Here is a 21,334-nt window from a genome sequence, read left to right as displayed (position 1 = left end):
CAGCTCTCCAAACCTCACTGGCTATATTGACCCAAATGTTATTTCCTGTAATGGGAGACCAGATCTTCACACACTAACACCTACATCTAGGTCTCTGAATCCCACACAGTAGATGAGGTAATTTGTGTCATTTCTGAGTTACTGCCTACTCTCTTCTACTGAAAATATATGAAAACCCCACAAACTTGAAAGAGTTTTAGGATATAATGTACTGTGCATACACGGACTAAAATCTCCCTGGAGATGCTCCTTCAAGTTGTGCTTAAAGGTACAACTATTGTACAACTACAAAAGGTGCAGAGAAAGAGGAAGAGGATGAAAGAGTCACCCTAGGCAGAGTTTCTTAAATTTTTATGATTTCCTAACTTGCGTCTCAGGAGTCAATGATCACTACAACAAAACAAACCTAGAGACTATATCTTATGTTTTTATCTACACCTACCTACAGGCCCACACAAACATTAACATATGCATTATTTTCCTTTCTTATACATGCATTTAAAACTCAGTACACTTATTTCCTTGTCAGGGTAGAAAAAAACATATTAGTGTCCTATAATCTGCGTCTGGGAGGAAAAACAGAGGCTTGGGTTCAGAAGCATCAACTGTAGTCCTGAATTTTAACAATACAAGCCAATGTAATACCATTGCTTTTGGAAGAGTGACACTGACATCAGACTTCACTTGTAACACTAAAAATATTCACTTACTGCTTTTCCTTATGCTTTAAGGAAGCTGTGCCTGAGTACCCAGTGCTACTGTGAGAGAAAGCTGAGCACAATTTTTCCCTCTAATGTGTCTTTTTTTTAAGTTTCTCCTGAAGCCTATTATGCCGTGGACAGTGCCCTATTCCCCTTTCTCTGCTCAGCTGTGCCAAGCAAGCTAAGGAAGCTTTCAATATCTCAGATTTTGCTGTGAAGGGCTTGGGGGCAAACTATATTGCATTTTCAGACCATATTTAGTCTCATCTTCCATCTGCCATTTTTACATCTTCCACAGCTTTCTACAAAGATAAAAAGGCAACCGGGAAGACCATAAAAAGGAAAAGATTCAGGGATGTGTTTAAAGTTACGGAAACTTTGATAAGAAAAAATGTGAAGACAGGAAAGAGAGAAGGGAGACAGATGTGAGAAAGCCATGTCCATGAAGAAATCTGTGCTGATTAAGCTAATCAGGTTCAGTTAAACCTCTGCATGGACACTTCTGGGAACTGTGATACATATGTGAACAAATGAAAACTCTCTAACAGTACTTGGGTCATTACAGCATGAACCAATGTGCTCTTCAGCAAGCATGCAACAAATCACATCAGTGTCCTTTCAGAGAAACTTATCTTAACTTCAGAAGAGCAATTAAATTAATCCATACCTATTGTGCTGCACAGCTTAAGATACCTAAAGTTCCTTGGAGACATAATGCTAGGCTTCTGGGTCTGCTCAGTTGTCACCTCGTCTTTGTTGTACTAACTGCCTAAGATCCTGCCTTTTAGCTAAAGCTGCTTGGGAGATGCAAAACAGGCATAAGTCTCCAAAGAAGACAATTTATGAGGCACACATTGGCCACAGCAGTTCGTGGGATGTTGGGGATCCACCAGAAAACTGTAAGTCCGAGATTCAAGCTCTCCTGTTCGTGATGATGTTTGCAGCAATAGCTCCAGTGCCACGAGAGTGCCTCAGTTACCAGGCAATGGAGACAAAAGGCTCAGTTAACTTCTCCTGAGAAAGCTGCTCCAAGGCAAGATCCATATGCTAGGGAGGAAGAAGAGGGGGGCTTGGTTCTGCAGGTTAGACCACTTGATGTGGGGACAGACTGCTGGCATTCTTGAGACCTTTCTGCTCTTTATCAAATGACAATTTGGGGATAATGTATAAACAGCCTAGGAGCAAGCACTGAGACCAAGGACATGACTTCAGGCTCCAAATATCTGCCCCTCAGAGAAGCCTGACTATAGCCCTGACCTAGGTTTACGCGTTTATGCAAGAGACAGATAGGCATCTAGGGTATCTGTCCCTTTGCCATCCACTATAAATTGTTTCCATTTTGCCTTTCTCAGATCCCAATCTGGGAGAAAACATCTACCACACAGATTGTAGGTGCCTGATAATACTTAGCAAATTCTATTCCCAGAGTGTCATAACCTTAACTCTCTTTGTTGGCTTTTGCCTTAGAGAATAAAACATTTCTCAGAGCATTCTTCACCACTAAAATGTACAGGAGTAGCCATGTGTAGTCTATAACTGTTTGGGAAATATCAGGATCCCATCTGAGTGGCTTAATGCATTTTCTGATTACCTGTTAAAGATGACTCACAACACTGTGTAAATCTTGGTATTGTTACATGACTTGCTTCATCACTCAACAACCCGGGGAAGGAGGCAGGAAAGCAGCACTTCAGCTCTGCTGAGTTTCAGATGTCTGATCAGGCTTCCTTGCTTAAGACCAATGTTTACAAAATTTTATAGAAGCTGGGTTTTTTTTTAGAACTGCAGTTGTAAGGCTAATTTGACCTACCATATGTAAAATATATTTGAACAAAAAAGGTGCTTAGGAAACAGTAAATATATAAATGATTCTTTTCATTTCTTCTTCTGATCAAGAAGAAATTTTCTACCTAGGTAAAGTCAGCTTCAAAATTGTTTGTTATTCAGCTAAAGGCATAAGAATTCCTTTGGGAGGTCTGACTAAATGAAGCTATAGATTTCGGAGCTGGAGGTTTAATAATTTCCTCTGCTGTATGCCCAAAGGCACAGAGCTGTCTTGGGCAGAGGCTATGGTTTGCCAAACTCATTGAATGAATGTTAAAAGGACCCTGATCCACTCAAACACAGAAACAACTTGTCATTACTTGCACTGTCAATACCTGAAAACATGTGACCTTTGCTGCTGGCAAGTAACATCTTATAGCCCAGAGGCACATTAAATGAGCTTAACGTAGAATCAGTTTGACACTAACATTAATCTAGGGCATGTGGACTAAGAAGAATCACAAATCTTCTTTTATAACTTGAAGCAGGTCAAACATCTCCCTTTATAGAATCAGCATTTGAGTTCACACAGCTAAAGAAAATATCCATTATTTAAAATCAACATCTCTAAGACATATACAAGATATTTTAATTAAGCAGCTGCATTCTATCCTGCTTACTTTTCCTCTGCAGTTTTACCAGCACACATTATTCTACTCCTTACTAAACTCTTGTTTAGTTTGCTAGCCCCAATAAAATTACACATCTCTGAAATGGCTGCATTTCAATGACAGGTGAAAAAATCCCTCTTATTTCCTTCATATAGTGAAGTTACAGTGCTACATGAAAATGTATTTCTTTATATTTATAGAAAAGACCTAAGTCTGCAAACAGAAAATTAAAAATGCCAGTGAAACATAAGAGCCAGAAATCTCTTCCCTTCCTACTTAGAAAGCACACACATTTCAAGTTTGTATTTTAAAACTCTGATCTATGTAAGCATTTTGTTGCTATTCAATGCACTGATCAAGAAGGTACATAAATTGTTGTCCTGCACTGAAAATTCATCTTGCACTGAAAGTGACTCCTTGTTTAGCACCATTTGCTTAGTGAATAACAAACTTCATAACTAATCCAATGGCAAAAAAAGAAAAGTTTAGTCTTCCTTTTTCTTTCCCACCCCCCACCCCCTCTTTTATCCTTTCTGGCCAATAATGTTAAAAAAGCAAATGGGCTTTTAGAATCATTGGATAGTTAAGAGTTGGAAAGGACCTTAAGATCATCTAGTTCCAATCCCCTGCCATGGGCAGGGACACCTCACACTAAACCATCTCACCCAAAATACATCATCTTGTGTATTAACTCAATGGTTAATTGCATACATGTCAGATACAGTGGGGCAAGTGCCCCAGCAGTAAATGGCTTGTTCAGATATTATAATGGAGATACTCTAATAATTAATTTTATATAGGGCATCTAAAGATTTTACCCGGTAAATCATTTTTAAGGGAATATGTCAGTGTATCCTATATACCCCTAGAACTAGTGACTTATAAGTTAGAAGTTATGTTTGTAAAATTGCTTGCTAGACAGTGGAAGCTGTATAACTTTTAATACATTCACTTTAACCATTATGAATCACATGGGAACCTCATGATATTGGTCTTATGACAGAGTTGCACATTAATAAAAATCACCACAAATTTTTCAGAAGTGCGAGAACCTGAATAAACAACTCTACCTTTGGTATGTTCTTGGAATATGACAGATCCACTTAGCTCTGTCTCATTACCTCATTTTCAAGCAAACACCTGTAACCATCCCTGTACCATCTATTCCAGTTAATATCCTTTGAGTTCATAGTCAGATCTTTGCTGCTGTTGTATTTCAGCATCATGCTTCACCTTCATCTCTGTATCACCTTGTCGTGGTTTAAACCCACCCACACAGCTCGCTCATTCACTCCCCCCCTTCTTTCCCTCCCTCTACTCCCGGAGGGAGGGAGAGGAGAATTGAAAAGAATGCAGCTCCCACGGGCTGAGATAAGAACAGTTTAGTAACTAAGGTATAACACAAACCACTACTGCTACCACCAATAATAATAATGATAAAGGAAATAACAAAAGGAAAGAATACAACACCTCAGCACCAGCCAACCAATAACTCACCCCACTCCCCCCAGCCGAGCACCGACTGATACCTCATCCAACCCTGAAGTGTCCTAGCCCTTCCGGGTAACTCTCCGTTACATCCTGGGCATGACGTGCTGTGGTATGGAATACCTCTTGGCTAGTTTGGGTCAGGTGTCCTGTCTCTGCTTCCTCCCAGCTTTCCCTCCTCCCTGGCAGAGCATGAGGCTCAGAAAGTTCTTGGTCAGACTAAAAGATTTGTGTTATCAGCTCTGTTCTCAGGCCAAAAGTCAAAACACAGTGCTGCACCAGCTACTAAGAAGGAGAAAAATAACTGTTATTGCTGAACCCAGGACACACCTCTCTTTATTTTTATCCCAGCCTGTGCCATGTGTGTGATTGATACAACATTCAGACTGGGAGAAAATCTCTCAGCAGAGACCCAGCAGAAAATCTCAGTGTACCTGGGAATCAGACCATGCATTCGGAAGGTGATACAATAGCACCTGGTAGTGACTAGAACGGAAATCATGAGAAAAAGATAAAATTTACCAAAATAACCCCAAATGTTCTCAAAATACTTATCTTCTTTCATAAGGTAAAAAATTCACCATGATCCAGCTGAGTAACTTGACATGTAAAGGCCATTCGCTATGTTTGTTCTGAGCATCAGAGAATATAATCCTTCTATAATATTTAGCGTAACCTAAGCATGAGACACTGCAAACATCAGTTCTATGGCATCATGTCCATATTTACAATTTATCTAAATCACAACCTAAATTCAAAGTCCAGGTTTCCATAGAAAAACTATATTCTTTTGTTGTTTTATGGTAATCTGGATGATTTCAGTATATATGCATAGTTTTAAATATTCAGGAAAACACAATGTACATGATGGTTTAATTTGGTACTATTTCAAATATGAAAAATTGTGGGGAAGGCCTCCTATCTGAAAGAAAAAGTTAATCTGTGTATAAGAATCTAAAAATGCTGGTGAAGAATGTTTTAATTTCAATTACAATTCCCGTTTCATCATATCTTTATTTGCTTTCAATTAGTTGCATGGTTGAACATTGTCACTCAGTCATGTCTCCAGCTACTTAGAAATATAGCATTAATGTTTATAAAGACCAGCTTTGTTAATCAGTGATTATATTTTATTGTCTTAGTCATCCTAATTTACATCTTGCGTGATTTCAAAATCCCATAGAAGCTCTGGACCTAATAAGCAAGGGGTCTGAGAACTCTTGTCAGTTGGAACCCGTCTGGATACATTCCTAGAGGTAAACCTGCCCACTGTATGATACTCAACTGTTGAGCTACGAAGCCTGGGATTTCTCTATGCCATTTATGAGCATCCCATTACTGCATTATCCAAGCAGCCCGTAACCTTAAACGTATTTATTTTTTGCAGGTTCCCTATGAGATGGTGAAGCACTGTTTTCCCTGTGGCGGTAACTGTAGTACTATCATACAGGAAGTCTAGACTGGTGCAAGAAGGTGAGACTAAATTCTTCTAAATACCAGGCTAATCAATTAATTATCTTCCTCACTGCAGTGTAGCAGCAAAGGACCTGAGAAAAGGATGATGACTTCTTAGAGAATCACTTGTGTACACCTCATCTCTTGTCTGTACACACTCCTATATATTAGGAGCTGCAAAACTGGCTGTAAACCCATGCGTTTTTCTTGCACATGAGGAATAAAGTGCAAAACGTGGTTGAATTCTTCCTCAGAAGTAAAACCCTCACACTCAACATTTCTTTAGGTGAGAGCCTGTGCTTCACTAACACATAATTTGGTTGCTTGTAAAGAACAAAACCTACCAGGCCTTCATATGACACAGATAATAGGCCATTTTCTTCTTCCATCTGGGAACACACTGAGGAGGCAGTAGGGAAAATGATTGCAACTTGAGGCAACAATGAGCAAAGAAATGTTGTCTTAGTTCTGTAAACCTGCAAGACAACAACAAATGCTGGAGAGTTTTCCCATTAGGGTTTCTTGGCCCTGAGTCAGTAAGCTGCTTCATTGCTATGTCAATAGCACATATACATACATAAACACATGTCCAAGTGATTTTCCCACTGCAACTAGGTTTAAGCAGTTGCAGATATGTCATTTTTTTTAGATGACCAAAAAAACCCTCTGTGAAGAAATGTTAATCTTATCCATACACTTCACTCAAAAAGCATTTACAATTTTAATGTTACTGTATCTCACTATTGATGGCACATTAGGCAGTTCTGTCTGTATGGTTTTGCTCTAGCTGTTTTCTTTAGTCATTCTGGTTTTAAAACATAAAGCCATAAAAAAGTTCTCTTTCTAGTATCCATTCTTTGCATTCCCTGACTATAGCATGCAACATAGTTCCTGTGTGAACCTCATGATGTTCAACAAGGTCAAATGAAACGTCCTGCCTGTGGGTCCAAACTATCCCAAGGAGAAATATAGGCTGGGCAGAGAATGGTTTGAGAGCAGCCTTGACAAGAAGGATATGGGCTTGTTGGTTGATGAGAAAATAAACATGAGCCAGATTCGGTGTGCGCTCACAGCCCAGAAAGCCAGCTTTAAGCTGCTGGGCTACTGCATCAAACGAAGCTCGGCCACCAGATCAAGAGAGGTGACTGTCCCCCTCTATTCTGCTCTTGTGAGACCCCACCTGCACTACTGTGTTCAGCTCTGGGACCCCCAGCACAAGAAGGACGTGGTCCTGTTGCAGCAAGTCCAGAGGAGGGCCATGAAGGTGATGGGAGGGCAGTGGCACCTCTGCTATGGAGATAGGCTGAGAGACCCAGGCTTGTCCAGCCTGCAGAAGAGAAGGCTCTGGGAGAACTTAGAGCAGCTTCTAGTCCTTAAAGGGTCCTACAAGATATCTGGAGAGGGACTTTTTACAAGGGCATGTAGTGACAGGACAAGGAGGGCTTTAAAGTGTGAGAGGGTAAATTTCAGTTAGATATACAGAAGGAATTGTTTACTGTGAGGGTGGTGAGGCACTGGCACAGGTTGCTCAGAGAATCTGTGGCTACCCCATTCCTGGCACTGAATAAGGCCAGGCTGGATGGGGCTTTGAGCAACCTGGTCTAGTAGATGTCCCCACTGCATCTAGATGATCTTTAAGGTCCCCTCCAACCCAAACATTCCTGTGATTCTATGATTCTATGATCATTACAATCTTAATGATGTTAAAAGCCCACTTCCTAATAAAGACATTTGCATTTTTGAAAGAAAAACTGTGGGATGCCTCTGGATCAAGCTACTGGCAGGAGAAACGGGTAGCTGAAAAAATCTCCATTCTTCTTAAACATGCATCAGAATGGAAATTTTTGGAAGGAGTAGAGGAAATAGTGACACACAATTCTTTTACAAAATCCACTTTAAAAAATGACTGCATGAAATGTTAGAATTATTTTCATCAGACTTTGTGTGTCTTATTTCGATGCTCTTCCATAGGACCAACTTTCCACTAAGGCATGTTAATGAAACTGATACTGGATAGGAAGCAAGTGACGTGGCTCTTATAGGAAAAAAGCACCACCTAAATGTGGGAAAAGGTTCACAAATACTTCCAGAGACTGGCATTTATAAAACCTTAATCTTTAAATCTTAAGAATACAATTACACAAAAGTTCCTGCCTTCAGTTTGGTGCAAGGTAGGGAAGGAAGTTTATGGATCTATTTTTCTCCTGCCCATCTCTTTTGCTGAGCATACTCTCAGCATACTGCCCACCAAACCACAGACTACCACTCCCTTATTAAGCCATGCAGTGCAAAGAAACTTGCTCCTAAGAAAGCCAATGAAGAAACCTAATCAGCAGCTGAGAACCCCTTCCACTAAGGAGCAGGAGGAAACAGAGGAGAAAAACCTCATACTTCCTCTTTGTACCTCTACCAGTGTGAACTGATTTAATACGGATGAGCAGCCACAAAGGCAAATAAGTGCCTGTTGCTTTGGGTAAGTGACATGTGGTAGGTTACGGATATACTAAAAGTGAATCCCAGAATCTTCATGTTCACAGCTTCTAAAGTGAAAAATCCTAGATCACAAAGTTTCTACTGTATTGACAGGCTGTAAAAAACTCCCTCTGGGTCTTAATCAATGGTGTATGTAGAGAAACATAAAATGTGTGTGTGTGAGTGGGTGACGGAAAAGGAAACCAAATGGCAAGAGCATGTATTTACTAGGTCAGATCAGAAATGTGCTTTGGGCAAGAAAGTCACAAAATAAAGAGAAACTGAAGGGTCAAATTTGTGTCTCCTTGGAATATCTCATTAGCTATACCCATTACAGTTAAAAGCTATTTACCCTAATGCATTTAGGGGAAACACCCTTATCTTTCAGCTAATAGTCCCCTTCTGCATAATCCTGTTTTCCAAACTGAAAAACTTGACAGCATGAGAGGAAAAAATAGTTGAGAATGAATCAGTTTTGTTTCCAAAAGTGGAATATACTAATGAGATAGAATTAAGGTCACTGATGACAAAGGTCACTTGGGAGGGATGCAGAAGCAAATAGTTTAATTCATGCTTTTCAGCAGATAATCTTTGTGTGGGTGCATGTCTCAACATGTATACGCATGTACCTCAGTGACAGAGGAGTTTTCCCAAGGGATTACCCTATTTTTGGCAGGTATTTCCTTGTGAACTTTAAGCAAGAGACAAAGAAAAAGCCTCTAGACAAGGAGATAAAGACGCTTCACAAGATCATGGCTAGAGAAAGGCTGTCTAATTACAGATTCAGCATGACCTGGCTGCATTCTGTGCAGACAACTGATGACAATGAAATAGCACAGCACAGAAAGAGGAACCCTAGAAAAGATCATGGTTCTGTTGTACACCTTTTAGCATGACACTCAGCAATACCTTCTGCTGATAGACCAGTGGATGTTTCCTCACTGTGCATGAAGGGTAATGTGGTGAACTGTAAAAAATTATACTTGCACTTGCTGTATATCTCTTTTTCTCAGCTTCCCAGCCTCTCTTAATAGTTTACTGCCCACTGGAAATTTTCCAAGTTATTCTGTGAGTCCCATCTGACCATCTACCCAAGTTTCTTGCTTGGAGACACCAATGGTCAGCCCGGTACTCTTGACCTATATATAGATCTCTCACACAGATTCACTGTAACATGGAGTGAAATGCCATAAAGCAAGCCCCTCCAGTTCTTGTTTCAAGATCCTGCTCATTTCACATGAAGTGAAATGGATTTTTCAAGCCCTCATACTTCCCCAAAATAAACTGGGGTTCGGAAGCCTGTTTGGAACTGGGACTAGGATATGTGAGTGTGCAGTAATGAAACTACATTTCTAAAAAACCTGACCCAAGGGTTAAGCTGTATTGAATGTAATTAACTGAAGCTGGCTTTTGGAATGTCAACCGATAATGTGCCAGGAAAGTCTTTGCACAGTGTCATTAATATATTATATACATAAGAGACATGATTTTTAAGCTTCAGGTCAAAAAGCCACCTTTTTATTTTTCTTGGAACTTTCCAACTATTTTATCCATAGTGCAAATGATAACACTTTATTTCATAATAAATATTCTAAATTCCTAATACTGACAAATATGAACTGCATTTATGTATACTTCACAGTTATAGTTTCATTGTATGAGATATCATGACCTTAAATCTGTAGAGAAAAAGGATGTTTATAAATTTTTCTTGTGAAATCTCTCTACACCAGCAGATGATGTACTCAATGAAAAGTGAACCTCTAAAGTTTCAGGTTAGATAAACAATATCCAAGCTTTTATTTTTATAATTTTTTTATATTAATCTTTGTATCTGAAAAAATTGCTTCAAAGTCCTCCAACATAAAATCTTTCATAAGATTATTTGTGCTTCCTGCATTTGGACATAATAGTGATCCAATTCATTCTCTTCAACAAAAGCAAAATCACTCACGCAAATCATATTCTTTCATAACTTCCACTTCTACGAAAATCTAAGGCCAAATTCTTGGCCCTACTCTAATTGACCTTTTCCAAAGCAACCTAGGAAAAATATAGATAAACCTATAGATAAATCTAGTAAAAATTTAGATAAAGCTGGGAGAAAACAAAGATGGAACTGGAGATAATGTTTAGATTGATGGCATAGGACAGCCATGATATGCTGTATGCAAGTACACGTTATGCGCTTTATATGGGACCAATATATAGCCATACATCTGGAGGGAAAAGAAAGCAGATTGAATAATCTTATATTCATTCTAATTGCTATAAAACCTTATCTGAAGATCTGGCAATTTAAATATTCTGTAATTAAAATAAACTATGAGCTAACATGTCAAATAGTAATGGGTTCCAAACAAAATTCCATACAAAGACTCGCACGTGAAATAAACTTGATGTATACCAGCTGTCTTGCATTGCTGGTAATGTCTTAATTTTAAATCCAAATTTACCTCTGCCACACATATACCTGCTATTAAATCATGTGCTTTTGTAAATTGTTTAACCAGATATACTTTATGTAAATGAGGTGACAGAACATAATACAGATGAGGGAAAAAATGAATCTCTGAGCATTTCAAGCTTCCTCCTCTGTGCTCTGTCTTGTGGCTTTATATTTTTTATCTGTTAAGTTGAGACATATGATTTGATACACAGCCTAGTGCCATAATTCCCACATCACAAAGTCACCACACAACTTGCTGTGACCTCCTAATCCTACCTAAAAGCCAGCCAGGCCTTGAAAGCACATAACTACTGCAGATCTTTTGGAATTGCTTTGGCAGTCACATAAGACAGCTTGCATAATGCTTTTCTTTACCATGACCAGCTGCATACAGTGAGATTAGCTTCAAGTTTTCATAATCGTCATGTTCATATAAACAAGGGAAAATTCCAAACCATTACTTTTTGTTTCATGTATATATTTCCCTGCAGTAAAAGCACACTTTTAGCTTGACATAACTTAAGCCTATGAAGTATTCTTTTTCATAAGCTCAAGAAAGGCATACATTTTGTTCACAGGATATTATTCAACAACCACAAAACATACAATTTCTGGATGTCTTAAAAAATAGAAAATTAGTAGTAGCAAACTTTAGATTGAAATGCTATCTGTGTAATCATTTACTCGCTCACTAAAATGTTAAGGGTCCTTGGGTTAGTCTTGAGCCTTTAAAGTTTGGCAGGATAGAACCTCCAGAAGATTTACTGCAGTTTAATTATTGACCTGACATAATACTCAGGCTATGTAGCACATGCTGATGGCTTGTTTGGTTTAATTAATTACCAAATAAGCATTTTATTTTTGTACCTTTGAAGATTTCCTGTAGTTAATGTGCCTTGGTTAATTCTCATAGCATTGGACAGAAGTCTGTATGTGTTGCTCAGTGAATTGATTATAGGCAAAACCTGCAAAAAGCAGAAAACACATTAATAGTAATAGCTCCTAGGAGTCACACATTTTAGCTGTAACACAAGCTCTGTTCATACTAGGTTTGAAATTTGTTTGCAAAACTAAACTTATTCATTCCTATTTACTTTCCTAAATCACCCTTCAGAACCAAGTTTATCCATGCCTAACTACTTTCCTTAAAACTTAGTAAGATGCCACAGGTAAAATGATTGAAACATTAGAGAGCATACATTAATTTTTCAAGATCCAGACTTCCTTGTGTTTCTTTCATTATTAAAGTACCAAGCAATGTGTACCTGATTTTTCAGTTCCTTAATACACTGAACACTTATGTTCTTATAAGCTGAGAAAACTTATGGCAGGTATACTTCTACATGAGAAAAAAATTAACTGTATTGTGAAATAACTGCACAGAAATGATAAGCTATATTTTATTTAGCTGTCAAAATCAAATGGAAGTGCTTTCCTTTTGTATTCGTGGGAAAGCTCTATCAAATTTAACAGATGTATTTTCAAGTTAAGAGTTATCTTACTGTTTGGCAAACAAAATTTTTGTATCTCCAGCCTCAGATTCTAATGGATGGCTCAAATAGCTACATGGCCATCATTAAATTCTGTCACTTGTCAGGATATTTTCTGAGACTATCTGTAACATTTTAATAGAATTTTCAGGTTTGGAGATCCCTGTCTTGGTTTCCATAAGGTTCATTAATTTATTCGTTCTTTTCTAAAATGAGGTAATATTGAAATAATGCATAAATTAGCATGATTTTGTCTTTAGGTAACTGAAAGGTAACTACCAGTATCTACTATATTAATCTAAATTCTTCGCTTATCTTCCTTTGACAAGAAGCGATTCAGATCTACTTTCTTCTTTTCTGACCAGAGCTACTATTAAGATGCAAAATCTCACAGGTGATTCCGGTCAGAAGAAACTTTCAATGACAGAAAAGAGCACTGTTTCACGGGTTTTCATGGACACAGGAAATATTCTGTTGACGGGCTGTAGCTTCACATTCCCTTAGCCTTGACTAGTCACAAGCTTCTGACAAAGGAGATATCACCACCTTCTCCCACCTGGCTGTGCTTGTCTCTAATGTATGTTAGCACACATGCTCCTGGGGTTGAGGGGAAGCAGGTGAAAAAACTAATATGACCAAGTATTCATCCTGCCAGCCACAAACATACCAGCATGCCAGCAAGCAGGTTAGTTTTCTGATGTGTCAGCTTTGTCATCTGGCTCCCTGTCTTGTCACACCACTGCCAGTGCTGTCAGAGCAAAGGAGCAGAAGCCGGGGCAATCACCCCAGCAGTCAGCATGTACATCATGAAACCCTTGCCTTGGACATGGGGTACTAATGCTACCAGACAAGTCTGTCCTTTCTAAACCAGCCTGTCAGTCAAAAAAGCCTCTTTCTGGGGTTTAGTTTCCTCTGTTGTGAAGTCTCTGTCAGTCTGTCTGCTTCCCTTCTTCAGGATCAATCTCCATCTGGTGCACCACCCTTCCAGGCAGGGCCAGCCAAAGCCTGGCTGCCTCATGCTTACGCACTCTTGAATAGCTCTGGGGCTTGACTTTGGTTCTGGACCAAGCATGCTTTACTGTTTCTTACAGCTGTTTTACAAGGGAAGTGGCAGAGAAGTCTATCTGTCTTCAGGATAACGAATACGGTTAGATTCTTCATTTGAGAACTTATGAAAGATCAAACCTGGCCTTATTAGGAAAACTCTGGTGACTTGCACAGACACTAGTAATGGGAATGATGAACACATATGGGGAGCATTATTTCATGCACAGCTGGGTAACTGAGACAGAAAAAAAACCCAAATACCAGGAAAAAATGGGGCATTTATAGCTTTCAGGGAATGGAATGGCAGGAGAAGAAAAGAATCCTCCCTTCCCCTTCAACAAACCTAAAATGTAAATCAAGGAACCTGAAACACATACACCCCTAGTGTGCTGGTACAAAATGAAATGTAATCTTTTGCTTATCCAATGCAGAACAGGTCGATACAGTGGCACATACAGTACATGGCAGTGTACTCATTGTGTCAGTTAATCAGAAAGGACTGTGAATTTTAAATCACTGTCTTTTAGGTAGTCAAGACTGTGAAGGTCTGAGTAAGTTTAAATAAAAAGATGCCAGTATTTGTGAACTTGACCAATTACCTTACAGTTATTATTATGCTGCAAATAAGTACTTGCGATATTACGGTCCTCTGAGTCTTACCTGTTTCTTACACAAGAAAGAAATACTGTCTTTATTTTCCCACTCTTCCTCAGTTCAGTCTTTTTTTTCCTGTAATAATTGAACCAACAGAAAGTTACAACAGTTTCTAAGCAATAAATTCCATGATACTTTTAAAGAAAACAAAACCCCAAAAAACCAACACAACAACAAATCACTTGCATTCATCTATACATTATTTCTAGGAATATATCCCAACACAAGAAGAAAGATATTTCGGAGAATAATGGTTTTTTGAGCTGTCCCATAAGCCTCACTGGGACCACTGCCTCTAATTTCAGCACAGAAGGGTTACAGCAAAGTACATTGCTACTGTAATTTTCTTCATTTATCAAGAATTCTCTTCCTTCTTTTATTCTTCTGTTGAGAAGGTTATATTGATAGTGTACAATATCTAGAGAGGGCAGTAGCTCTATAAAGCTGCTTCTGCAGGTGCAAAGCAGAAATCCAGCAATACTTAGATTCTGGCCAGTAAGTTCAGTTAAGCCTGCTTCCTAATAAATCAAAAAGCCAAACCAATGTGCTGTTAGGTTTTCAAGCTGGTAGTGGTTTTAAAAACCGGTAGGTCTTTTGGGGCTTCACCTTTAAAATTTATGCCCAGAATCTAGAAACACTCTTAGTGTAAAAAAAAACCACACAGGCATGAAATAATTAGAGACATGAAAACTGTTATTATTGTATTACCTAATATGTGGGGTTTGCTCTCTTTCTTTGGTCTCTCCAGCTTTTAATAATGTATTTTTTGTTGAATGGTTTCCATTTTTTAGCAGTGCTGTAATAGCTAGGATAATCAGACTGAAGGGTTTCTTTGTCATTCTCACTAGCTACTGTTGAACCTTTTTGCTTATCATTAACATCACATAAAGTTATGGGCAACTAAAGAAAACTTGCCTTTCTCTCTGGATACCCTCACTGCTCTTGGGCATGTATATTGCTTGGGCCAACAGCCTAGGAATTAAAAAAAAGCACTCATAGTCAGTCATACTCAACACAACTTATCTGTCCCGATGGCCACATAAACCCTCCTTTGACCACATGATAGAAGCCAGCAATGCCCTGCTGACCTTCTGAATGCAATAACTCCTAGGTGAACAGTGCTAGGGATGGGTGAGTGCACCAAGGCCCCTTCCCAAGGGAGCTGGCTGAATGCACAGTAGTGTTACAGCAATTTCCCTTCCCCAGCAAAATCTATGATGAATAGAAAGGCCATGAAGCCACAGCTGACATTTTTTCCACTTACTGTATTAGCTCAAGCACATGATGCAATGAAAGATTAGCTATCAGCTACAGCATGAGAGGACGTGAAGGAGGGATAGGTATGCAAACACTAGAAGACAATTAATCATATTATTCCCTCCATTTTGAAGTAAATAAATGAAGACTTGCTGGTTTATTACAGTTACTTGTTGTAGTTACATGGAAGGGTAGGCTGTGATACACAGGCCAGATTTTTTGCCTCGGTAACAAGTGCAAATCCCACTGAAAGGGTGACTGCATGTAAGTACCAAAGGATGAATTTTGGCCCTTAAATTGCTATAAAAAGTAGTATTTTTCTCTTATTATTGTTGTTGTTATGGGAAACAAATTGGGCAAAGAGCTTTTGGAAGGAAAGTAGTTTCTAATGGCCAAGAATGTAAGAGTGAAGAAAATAAAGGAAACAAATTATTGAGATGAAAATAAGATAATGAAGAAAACAGTTGTCAGAACAACAAATTAAGCAGAGGGAAGACGCTTAAAAACCAATCCTCACATCATTCCTCCTCACAGTCAACAAGCTGACTGCATGTGAGCTATCCACCCCTTTTTTAGGATATTTCCTTTCATTGTGAGAGCCACAATTTTTTAAAACCTTTTTTTTTCTTGCTCACCAGTGCATTTAAGATGCTAGTTTCAAGTACATGTGATAAGACAAAATCAAGAATCACCTAACAGCACCAGCTACAGTTAAACATTAGTTTTAGAAGCCTCTATCTACACATGTAAAAGAGTAAAAACATTAGATGATGAATCAGAGTGATGATGAAATAAGCCATTAGATGATATACAAAAGAATAAATCCAAGGAATCTTTCCACTTACTTTACTGAGCATTGAACTAGTCCATACAGAACAAGAAAAATACACATAGGGATGGCAGCTACCATTGTCAAAATGCCCAGATCGCTGTTTTTCACCTTCATGAGTATATGAAAATACAATGCTTTCCAGGAGGTGCACAAATGAGTTAATTAATACTTTACATTTTTGGCTGGATGGCCGCACACAGAGAGTTGTGGTCAATGGCTCAATGTCTGAGTGGAGACCAGTTAACCAGTGGTGTCCCTTAGGGGCTGGTGTTGGGACCGATCCTGTTCAACATCTTTGTCAGTGACATGGACAGTGGGATTGAGTGCACCCTCAGCAAGTCTGCCAACAACACCAAGCTGTGTGGTTCGGTTGATACGCTGGAGGGAAGTGATTCCATCCAGAGGGAATTTGACAGGCTTGAGAGGTGGGCCCCTGAGAACCTTATGAATTTGAGCAAGGCCAAGTGCAAGGGCCTACACCTGGGTCGGAGCAATCCCAGGCACAGCTACAGGTTGGGCAAAGAAGAGACTCAGAGCAGCCCTGCGGAGAAGGACTTGGGGGTGTTGGTTGATGAGAAACTGAACATGAGAGAGCAGTGTGCACTCGCACAAAAGCCAACCATGAAAGCCAGAAAGCCAACCGTACCCTGGGCTGCATCAAAAGGAGCGTGACCAGCAGGTTGAAGGAGGTGATCCTGCCCCTCTACTCTGCTCTCGTGAGACCTCACCTGGAGTATTGTGTGCAGTTCTGGTGTCCTCAACATAAAAAGGACATGGAACTGTTGGAACAAGTCCAGAGGAGGGCCACGAGGATGATCAGGGGGCTGGAGCACCTCCCGTATGAAGACAGGCTGAGAAAGTTGGGGCTGTTCAGCCTGGAGAAAAGAAGCTGCTTGGAGACCTCATAGCAGCCTTCCAGTATATGAAGGGGGCCTACAAGGATGCTGGAGAGGGACTTTTCATCAGGGACTATAGCAACAGGACAAGGGGTAATGGGTTTAAACTTAAACAGGAGAAGTTCAGGTTAGATACAAGGAAGAAGTTCTTTAACGTGAGGGTGGTGAGGCACCGGAATGGGCTGCACAAAGAAACAGAAAATGCTCAGTCCTTGGCAATGTTCAAGGCCAGGTTGGACAGAGCCTTGGGTGACATGGTCTGGGGTGAGATGCCCTTGCCCATGGCAGGGGGGTTGGAACTAGATGAACTTAAGGTCCTTTCCAACCCTAACTATTCTACGATCCTATAACATTAAGGAGGAAGTTATGCCATAAATTTACCCTATGGAAAAAAAAACACCATTACTTCCTTTAAATGTTGCTGTATTTAAAGAAGCGTTTTAATTTTTTTGTCTTTATTTCATTTTTCTTCTTCAGGTTTCTGTGCACCATTTACTACCTAAATTCTGAATACAGCCTTTGTCAGGAACCTTGCCACAACACATTTCTATCTTGTGATACAGATGGATACTTAACAGCATCCCACAACGAGGAAGGCTTACAGCATGCTGTAATGCAAGATTAGTATTTACTGCTTTGCCTTTGAACAGCAGGTGTTTAGATGCTGCTGGATGGTGTATCATTTGGGAATTTTCGGGAGTGTAGGTGTACGTGTGACAGTGAGAGAAATCCTTCCTACATAACACAGATAACCAATAAAATAAGAGGGTTAGGGTGCAGAGCTTTTTTCCATACCTGGGACATACTAGTGACAAAGAGTTTTCCAAATCATTCCAGAAGTGGTAATACATGACTGTTACCATGCCCTGGGGCTGCAATCATCTGATTTAAATTCACAAAAGAAACACAGTCACAAAGCCTCCAAGGAAGACCCGAGAGACTGTGGGGAGTGTTGCATGTGATTCACTCCATCTCTGAGTCAGTCCTGAATTTACATTCTCAATTTCATGGCAGAAGGGAGTTCTTTCAGGAAATAGGAAAATACTAGACCCGCATCTTTCTACAGACTGAGCCAGAGACATGTCCATTACTTACTCAGACCAACACTGTATAAAGAATGTCCCTATGCAGCAGCTTCCTGTTTCACTCAGAAACAACTTTATTCCAGTGGAGAACTCAAAAATGTGTGCATAAAGTGCTTTTGTGTTTCCAGGGTTTAAATATTATAAACACAAGTTACAAGTGCAAGATGGTTGCAGTTGTAAGTCACTGAAAACAGAATTACTTGGAAAATGCTTAGGTAAATAACTTCACAAATACCAATAAATGGACAAGAGAATCCAGTTCCAATTATCCAATACTTTTTTGCTGGACCATTTACTCAGAATGATTGCGGACTAGTCTGAAGAACTGCAATTTATCTGAATGTTTCATTCTCCTCTGACCTTGTATTTCTCATTGCCTTCAGTAGGAACTGTAAAAAGTATTTCTGAATAAGGAGATATCATAATATTTCTCAGAACTGAAGTTCCATTACTGACACATAAGGGAGCTCCAGCATACACAGAGCTCTCCTGCTGCCTGGCACTGTTATCATGCCATCATCTTGCTCATAATAGATTCAGAAGTCAGAGCAGTAAAAGGCACCAAATGCCAGCAACTTACAAACATTACTGACTTAACCACTCATTCAGCACTATTGCCGTAACAATCAAAACATCTATTGTTTAAAAAAAGTGGATGAGCCTATGCAGATCAATACAACCTCTATTTCTATTTGCAAAACAGTAATGTTTAAAAGTGATCTCATATGCTTTTATATATTCAAACTCAGCAGGATTATCTCAGTTTCTCAGTTTCTAAAGGGCTTCTATTACTCACTGCTAAAGATTCCTTGCTAAGAGAGCTTCCATTGTCAATATACTGGACATGCTAGGGGCAATTCTACACCAATCACAAAATGATGCCTTCCCCCAATTTCTGGGTGAAACAATGAAGAAGTAAACTTCTTGGTGTCAGCTTCTTGAAGTGTGCAATATTGCTTTTAACAATATCCATGAGCAAAACCCTTAAATTAAATAAAATTAAATTATACAAATATTTTTTTTCTGAGACAACAGATTGTGCTCATTTAATTTTTTGCCATGACTTTGGTGGATATGACTAAAAACTTACCATAGTATTTTATTCTCCATTTGGAAAAATGTGTCAGCCTGATGCAGCAGTCTGTTTTGCTACATAGTAAAAATACATTTGCTATAGGATTTAGGTCTGCTTCCAAGTGCTTAGGTAGCTATCTAGTGACAAAACTGGACACAACTCTTATACTTCAAAATAACAAAGAGAAAATTCTGCTTCTAATTTCTAAACTTAAAGAAACCAAATTAAAACTTTGACCATTAAGTAAAGTAAAAAAATCATAAAGCCGAAGTAGCAGACAATACAAATATAATAATCTAAATGTATAAAGAAGATTCAGATCAGCTCTGACACAACAAGGCACTTTAACTTGCAATTTTTCCAACTTTTATTTAACCAAAAGGGTTACAGCCTTGGTGGATAAAGGGAAGGGCAACTGATATAATTTATCTGGATTTCTGCAAAGCGTTTGACAATTCTTGTATCTGAATTGGAAGATATCCTTGTGTCTGAATTGGACAGACATGGATTTGATGGATGTACCACTCAACAGAGAAGGAATTGGCTAGATGGTTGCACTCAAAGAGTTGCTGTCAATGGCTCAATGTCCGAGTGGAGACCAGTGATGAGTGGTGTTCCTCGAAGGTCAGTGTTGGAATTGGTGCTGTTCAACATATTTGTTGCTGACATGGACAGTGGGATTGAGTGCACCCTCAGCAAGTCTGCCAACAACACCAAGCTGTGTGATTCAGTTGATACGCTGGAGGGAAGGGATTCCATCCAGAGGTACTTTGACAGGCTTGAGAGGTGGGCCCCTGGGAACCTCATGAAGTTCAACAAGGTCAAGTTCATACTCCTGTCCTTAAGTCCACACAATCCCAAGAAGAAATATAGGCTGGGTGAAGAATAGATTCAAGAGCAACCCAGAGGAGAAAGACTTGGGGATGCTGGTTGATGAAAAGCTCAACATGAGCCGGCAGTGTGCACTCACAGCCCAGAAAGCCAACCGTACCCTGGGCTGCATCAAAAGGAGCGTGACCAGCAGGTCGAAGGAGGTGATCCTGCCCCTCTACTCTGCTCCCGTGAGACCTCATCTGCAGTACTGTGTCCAGCTCTGGGACCCCCAACATAAGAAAGACATGCACCTGTTGGAGCACATCCAGAGAAGAGCCGTGAAGATGATCAGGGGGCTGGAGTACCTCCCATATGAACACAGGTTGAGAGGGTTGGGCTTGTTGAGCCTGGAGAGGAGAAGGCTCCAGGGGGACCTTATAGCAGCTTTCCAATACCTAAAGGTGGCCTATTAGAAATCTGCAGAGGGAATTTTTACAAGGGCATGTAGTGATAGGATCGGTGTCTGCCCTGAAGAAGGGTAGATTTCAGTTAGATATAAGGAAGGAATTATTTACTCTGAGGGTAGTGAGGGGCTGGCACAGGTTGCCCAGAGAAGTTGTGGATGCCCCATCCCTGGAAGTGTTTAAAGTCAGGCTGGACAGGGCTTTGAGCAACCTGGCCTAGTGAAAGGTATTCCTGCCAATGTTATGGAGGTTGGAACTAGATGATCCTTAATGCCTTTTTCAACACAAACCATTCTATGATTGTAGAATTAGTTTGATTTGGTAAATGTGTCAATGAATGCCAATTGAATGGAAGTATAGGCTTCAGGGATATTTCCATTATCATTATTCCAATGGAATTAATCACTGAGAAAAGTGGAAAAAAATATGACTGATTTTGGAAAGACCAAAAAGGTGGCAGAATCTTCTTGTAACAGACTGAACCTGAGAGGCACTTATTCCTCAAAACTAACTTCTATGTCAACTTTTATAACGTCTCAGGGTGTGAAGTATTCCTGTGTTTCTGCTACCAATTGTGGGAGAATAAAAAATAATTTACATTTAAAAGAATATCTATGTTAGTTTAGGTACGTGGGAGACTTCGGCAGCCACAAAATACACTTAAAGTGTTAACTGATACTCAAAATACATGAAGGAGGAGGTGGAGCAAGAAATTTCTCTA

At 39.5% G+C, this 21,334-nt stretch overlaps 1 protein-coding gene across 5 annotated transcripts in view; it reads right to left on the bottom strand.

The window, feature by feature from the left end:
* SULF1 (sulfatase 1) overlaps positions 1-21,334 on the bottom strand; it is a 123,982-nt gene that overhangs the window by 86,837 nt on the left and 15,811 nt on the right. For 3 of the 5 annotated variants that reach the window (XM_065668414.1, XM_065668410.1, XM_065668409.1), the window contains 3 exons: positions 15,107-15,163; positions 14,198-14,266; positions 11,868-11,965 (listed from right to left, as the gene is read on the bottom strand). The gene's annotated coding sequence lies outside the window, so the exon portion shown is untranslated. The remainder of the gene's footprint in view (positions 1-11,867; positions 11,966-14,197; positions 14,267-15,106; positions 15,164-21,334) is intronic. The other 2 variants (XM_065668412.1, XM_065668411.1) reach the window with 1 other exon arrangement.

This window comes from Lathamus discolor, chromosome 2 (assembly GCF_037157495.1).
Source record: "Lathamus discolor isolate bLatDis1 chromosome 2, bLatDis1.hap1, whole genome shotgun sequence".
NCBI lineage: Eukaryota > Metazoa > Chordata > Aves > Psittaciformes > Psittacidae > Lathamus > Lathamus discolor.
Note: the sequence above shows the minus strand (reverse complement) of the source record. Positions and strands in the feature narration are given on the sequence as shown.